Source organism: Mauremys mutica, chromosome 4 (assembly GCF_020497125.1).
Source record: "Mauremys mutica isolate MM-2020 ecotype Southern chromosome 4, ASM2049712v1, whole genome shotgun sequence".
NCBI classification, from domain to species: Eukaryota; Metazoa; Chordata; order Testudines; family Geoemydidae; genus Mauremys; species Mauremys mutica.
In genome coordinates, this window is record NC_059075.1 from 23,660,999 (window position 1) to 23,666,377 (window position 5,379).

Consider the following 5,379-nt stretch of genomic DNA (forward strand, 5'->3'; position numbering starts at 1 on the left):
GACGGTTAGTGCTTGTGCAGCCTCTCCCCATGATGTGGCTCAAGTCTCCTTCCTGGTGCATGTTATTTGGAGTTACTTCTCCCCTTTGATGGGTCATAGAATCATAGAATCTCAGGGTTGGAAGGGACCTCAGGAGGTCATCTAGTCCAACCCCCTGCTCAAAGCAGGACCAAACCCAACTAAATCATCCCAGCCAGGGCTTTGTCAAGCCTGACCTTAAAAACCTCTAAGGAAGGAGATTCCACTACCTCCCTAGGTAACCCATTCCAGTGCTTCACCACCCTACTAGTGAAAAAGTTTTTCCTAATATCCAACCTAAACCTCCCCCTCTGCAACTTGAGACCATTACTCCTTGTTCTGTCATCTTCTACCACTGAGAACAGTCTAGATCCATCCTCTTTGGAACCCCCTTTCAGGTAGTTGAAAGCAGCTATCAAATCCCCCCTCATTCTTCTCTTCTGCAGACTAAACAATCCCAGTTCCCTCAGCCTCTCCTCATAAGTCATGTGCTCCAGCCCCCTAATCATTTTTGTTGCCCTCCGCTGGACTCTCTCCAATTTATCCACATCCTTCTTGTAGTGTGGGGCCCAAAACTGGACACAGTACTCCAAATGAGGCCTCACCAGTGCTGAGTAGAGGGGGATAATCACATCCCTTGATCTGCTGGAAATGCCCCTACTTATACAACCCAAAATGCCATTAGCCTTCTTGGCAACAAGGGCACACTGTTGACTCATATTCAGCTTTTCGTCCACCGTAACCCCTAGGTCCTTTTCTGCAGAACTGCTACCCAGCCATTCGGTCCCTAGTCTGTAGCAGTGCATGGGATTCTTCCGTCCTAAGTGCAGGACTCTGCACTTGTCCTTGTTGAACCTCATCATATTTCTTTTGGCCCAATCCTCTAATTTGTCTAGGTCCCTCTGTATCCTGTCCCTCTGTATCCTATCCTGGGTTCTTGTGTGACATCAGGTGCCTCCACCCAAGAGGACTCCTCTGTGTCCACAAGGGATGCTGTCCCTTGGGACGTGAGTAATACTACCACTCCTGACAAGGAGTATAATATCCAGTACATACAAAACAGGGTACATCAACACAAGTCCCAGCAAAGAAATGACACTCAAAAAAACTCCAAAATGGGACTTTGCCCAAATTCTATCTTCCTGCTCCCAGTAAGGACAGAGTTAGTGTTAACTAATAAGTACTAAAACCTGAACAAATTTCCCACCTCTCACCACTCACAACTCTTCCCAGCTGCCAGCTTCCTGTCTGGCATCTTCCCGGGCTAAGGATGAGTCCAGAGATGAGTGCTGCAGCACTGTGAACATCAGCCAGCTTTAACAACAAACAAACAAACAACGACGACGGGGGGGGGGGTGTCCTCTTACAGAATCTTTGGCCCTGGCTGGAGCAGCATCCTCTCCTGTATCCCTGGTTTGGAGATCTCAGCTGGCTCTCGGTAGCCCATCCTGCATCAGATCTCTGCCACTCTGGATGCTGGTCATTGTAGGGCTGGAACTGCCTGGCCCAAGCACTAGATCCCACAGTAGTTCCAAGACTCACTTTGTGGGGAGGGGGAAAATCAGACAGATTCCCTGAGCTGTTCAGCTTCCTCTACTCCAAACTCAGACACAGACTAGGTTTAGTTTGAGTCAGGCTGTCCCCTGCCACTGAGGAGCTGAGCAGCCCTGGCTCATCATTGACCCAGTAAACTACTTGTCACATCATCCCATGCAGAATGGGACTCTGCCGGCATTTCTAGTCCATTCTGCCCTCACTCCTGACTCTAAGCATGCTGGGAAATGGTGTCTGATGGTTCTGTTAGCTGGTACTGTCATAGTCTACAGGACCCCCCTAGAGGCTCAGTCCAGAGTTCTAGAAGCTGGCAAACTCCCAGTGAAGGTTACACTTGAAATATCTACAGCACTTGCCTCCGAGCATGCTACCAGACATCTAGTGGGGGCTGATGTACCACAACCCCCACTTTGGGGCATCACTGAGATGTCAGTTATAACCCTGATCTCAGAGATTCATACCTTTTTGAAACACAAACTTTTTTCTGACCTTAAACTTTTTCTGGAAGAGGGTAAAAGAGCAAGCCCATTTTGATGTTTTTAACTACAGCCATTCTTTTGAGTTATCTGACTGCAAAAATGTCATTTGCAGCAGTGTATCATCTTCATGTGTGAATACGTTAGCAGCTCAACCCAGTTTTTTTTTCCCCTCAAAATCTTCATACTGAGACAAAACCTGGAGAATTTCAGAGCAAACTGAGTGTATTGGAGAAAGCCAAAAGAACTACAAAGCAGGAAGGGGCGCAGTATGGAATTTAAGGATGGGATCTTCAGTAATGTTCAACGTTGGTCTAAATTTGCTCCCAGTGAAGGCAATAGTAAGAAGTGCCATTGGCTTCAATGGAAGCAAGAGTTAGACCAATGCTGAGCATCCTGAAAAGCCCACCTGAAACTCAGTCTGAATTTAGGGCCTGAGCATGTAAATGGCTGAGCTTCTTCTGAGTGGTGCTCAGCACTTTGCAGGATCCAAACTCCTATGGCATATGCTACCCTGAAGTGTAGTTAGTAGCGTGCTCTAGAAATCCTTCACATTTAAAGGTTCTCTGAAATGTAAGATTTGTTAATAATAGCATATTGTACCTAAAATAGCACCTAGCATTTAATTTTTAGCAGCTGCTATTGGAAAGGTGTGTTTAAATATTTTAACAGTTTACATCTTCTTAATGTAGTTTTAGTTAGATATTGTCAAAACAGAATAAACTAGCTGCCATCCATGACTTCCACAATTTATATGAAGATAAAGATTGAAACTCTTTTCTACTGCAAATATAGTTCTGTTGTTCAAGATAACTCCTGTTGTGCTGATTTGTAAGCTAACCAAGCAGTAGTACTAAGTCCCACTTGACCACAGATTTTTTTTAATTGCTAAATAAGAGGTGTTCCACAACAGCTGGCTTTTAAAAAAAGGCGATAATTCAGGCAGTTCATAATAGATTTAATTGTGCACTGATTGCTCACACCTGGTGGTTTTTTGTGAAAGTTTTTGCTGAAGTGCTTTCGGAGAGTATGGGCCTTTATCCAAATACAGTAAGTAATTCAGTCTTGCCCAAGGCTACATGGCAGGTCAAATGTATTAAGACTTGATTGCAGATGGTTATTTATAGCTGGTATTAATAAAAACAAACTTACTGTTACAACCCAGAAAACAGATATCAACCAATCATTCTATAGTCTATGCAATCAAGGGACAATAAATGGTTTTTCGAATTAAAACCCTTCCACAGGAAACAGACTCTGCTAACTTAAAGTTATCTCCATTTGTTTGGGTGGCATATGATTCCAGCCTCAAATATTAGCTACATTTTAAAACTAGTGTTGTTTTTTTTAAAAAATCTTTAGCAGTTATTTGTTTTATGCATTGCAGGAACATCCAATCTTGGGTGAGGGTCCAATTGTGCTAGGTGCTGTACAAACAAACCCAAAAGAGGCCCTGTCCAAAAGAGTTTACAAACTACTCACATATCCACTTACATACATACAAGCTCTGTGAAAGGTTTTGTGGAGGTATCAAACAATTAAGTGCAATTCCAGTGGGAATTATCCACAGATCACACACACCTATGTACAGTATTTTAACTACTTTAGCTACAGCACCAACGATATGCTACTCACAAGAAATTACTGAGAAAATTAAAACAGCACAAATAATAACCAGCAAATAGATTAAATCCTGAGATGCTTATTGAGTTTGAGATTTTGCTACAGTAAAATCAGAGTAATAAAAAATAGCTCAATATTATATAATTAACATTGTTATTTCTTTGTCACAATAGTATATTTCTTGAGTGGCATTGTAGGGGTCTAGAGAAGGGGTTTTGGGTATAGGAAGGTGCTCTGGGCTGGGACTGAAGGGCTCAGAGGGCACAGTTCCCAGCCAACGGGGGCTGCGGAGGTGGTGCTTGGGGCAGGGGCAGCATGCAGAGCTCCCTGGTTACCCCTACGCATAGGAGCCGGAGGGGGGACATGCCAGCTGCTTCCCAGGAGCTGCACTGCACAGAGGCTAGCAGGAAGCCTGCAGTCCAGTCAGCAGTGCTAACCGGAGCTGCCACGATCCATTTTCAACCAGGTGTTTCTGTTGAAAACTAGACACCTGGTCACCCTAATGAGAACATCTAGCAAGATTCAAAGCAGGGCTAATATGGTATTCAAATTTTTTATCAGTGACCTGGGAGAAAAATTCATTACTGAGAAAGTTTATAGATAACACAAAGATGGGGAGAGTAATAAATGAAGGTGACAGAGGTCACTGATACAGAGCAATCTGGATCATTTGGTATGCTGGGTACAAGCAAACAATATGCATTTTGCTAGAGCTAAATATAAGGTCAAACATCCCAGAATAAGGAGTGTAGGTCTGTGACAAAGTTCCGCCTCTACTTTGGTGGGTCCTGCGCTTATTGGCAGATTTGCTCACCTCAGAGATCTTCCCCTCTGGTGGAACCCACAGTCCAGGTCAACTCCTCCTGTGTCTGATCAGGAGTTGGGAGGAACCCGGGCCCGCCCTCTACTCCAGGTTCCAGCCCAGGGCCCTGTGGATTGCAGCTGTCTATAGTGCCTCCTGTAACAGCTGCATGACAGCTACAACTCCCTGGGCTACTTCCCCATGGCCTCCTCCAAACACCTTCTTTATCCTCACCACAGGACCTTCCTCCTGGTGTCTGATAACACTTGTACTCCTCTGTCCTCCAGCAGCACATCCTCTCACTCCTTGCACACACACCCCTTACTAACTGGTGGGAGGTCCTTTTTAAACCAGGTGACTGATACCTGTTCAACTCCCTTCTCCCTCTCAGGAGAAGACTTGAAGCTGGGGTCTCCCACATCCTGAGTGAATACCCTAACCACTAAGTGAAAGGTTATGGTGTGGGGGGGTCCTCCTTCTCTTTTCTGTCTCCCCTTATGTAGGCTCACCTGAGGTGCCTGATCCCATATGCATTCTCAGAGACCACATTGTGGATCAGGCCCCTGCATACAACTGAGGTGGACAAATGCCTGTCTTTCCTGGTTTCTGAATTGCAGTGGGCCATAGGTGGCAGATAGCCATCTGGATGCCTATCATGAGGTAGCAGTGCACATACTCAAGCAGGAGATAGGTGGCTGGGTGCCTAGAGAAAGGCTGGAGTGCAAATGCCCAGAGGAAAAAAATCAGGGTGCTTAATGAATTTAGGCACCTACAGGGTGAGGGGGCAGCTGACCAGGAGTTTTGTGGACCACAGTGGTGTCTAAAAACATGACTTAGGTGCCTAAGTACCTTCGTGGATCACACCCTCAATCTACCAAAGAGAAAGGGGTGACTTTATTACAGCCT

General features: G+C 45.2%; 1 protein-coding gene across 3 annotated transcripts in view; it reads left to right on the forward strand.

Moving 5' to 3' along the window:
• Positions 1–5,379, forward strand: part of BEGAIN (brain enriched guanylate kinase associated) — a 173,737-nt gene that overhangs the window by 29,452 nt on the left and 138,906 nt on the right. The gene's annotated exons all lie outside the window — the stretch shown is intronic.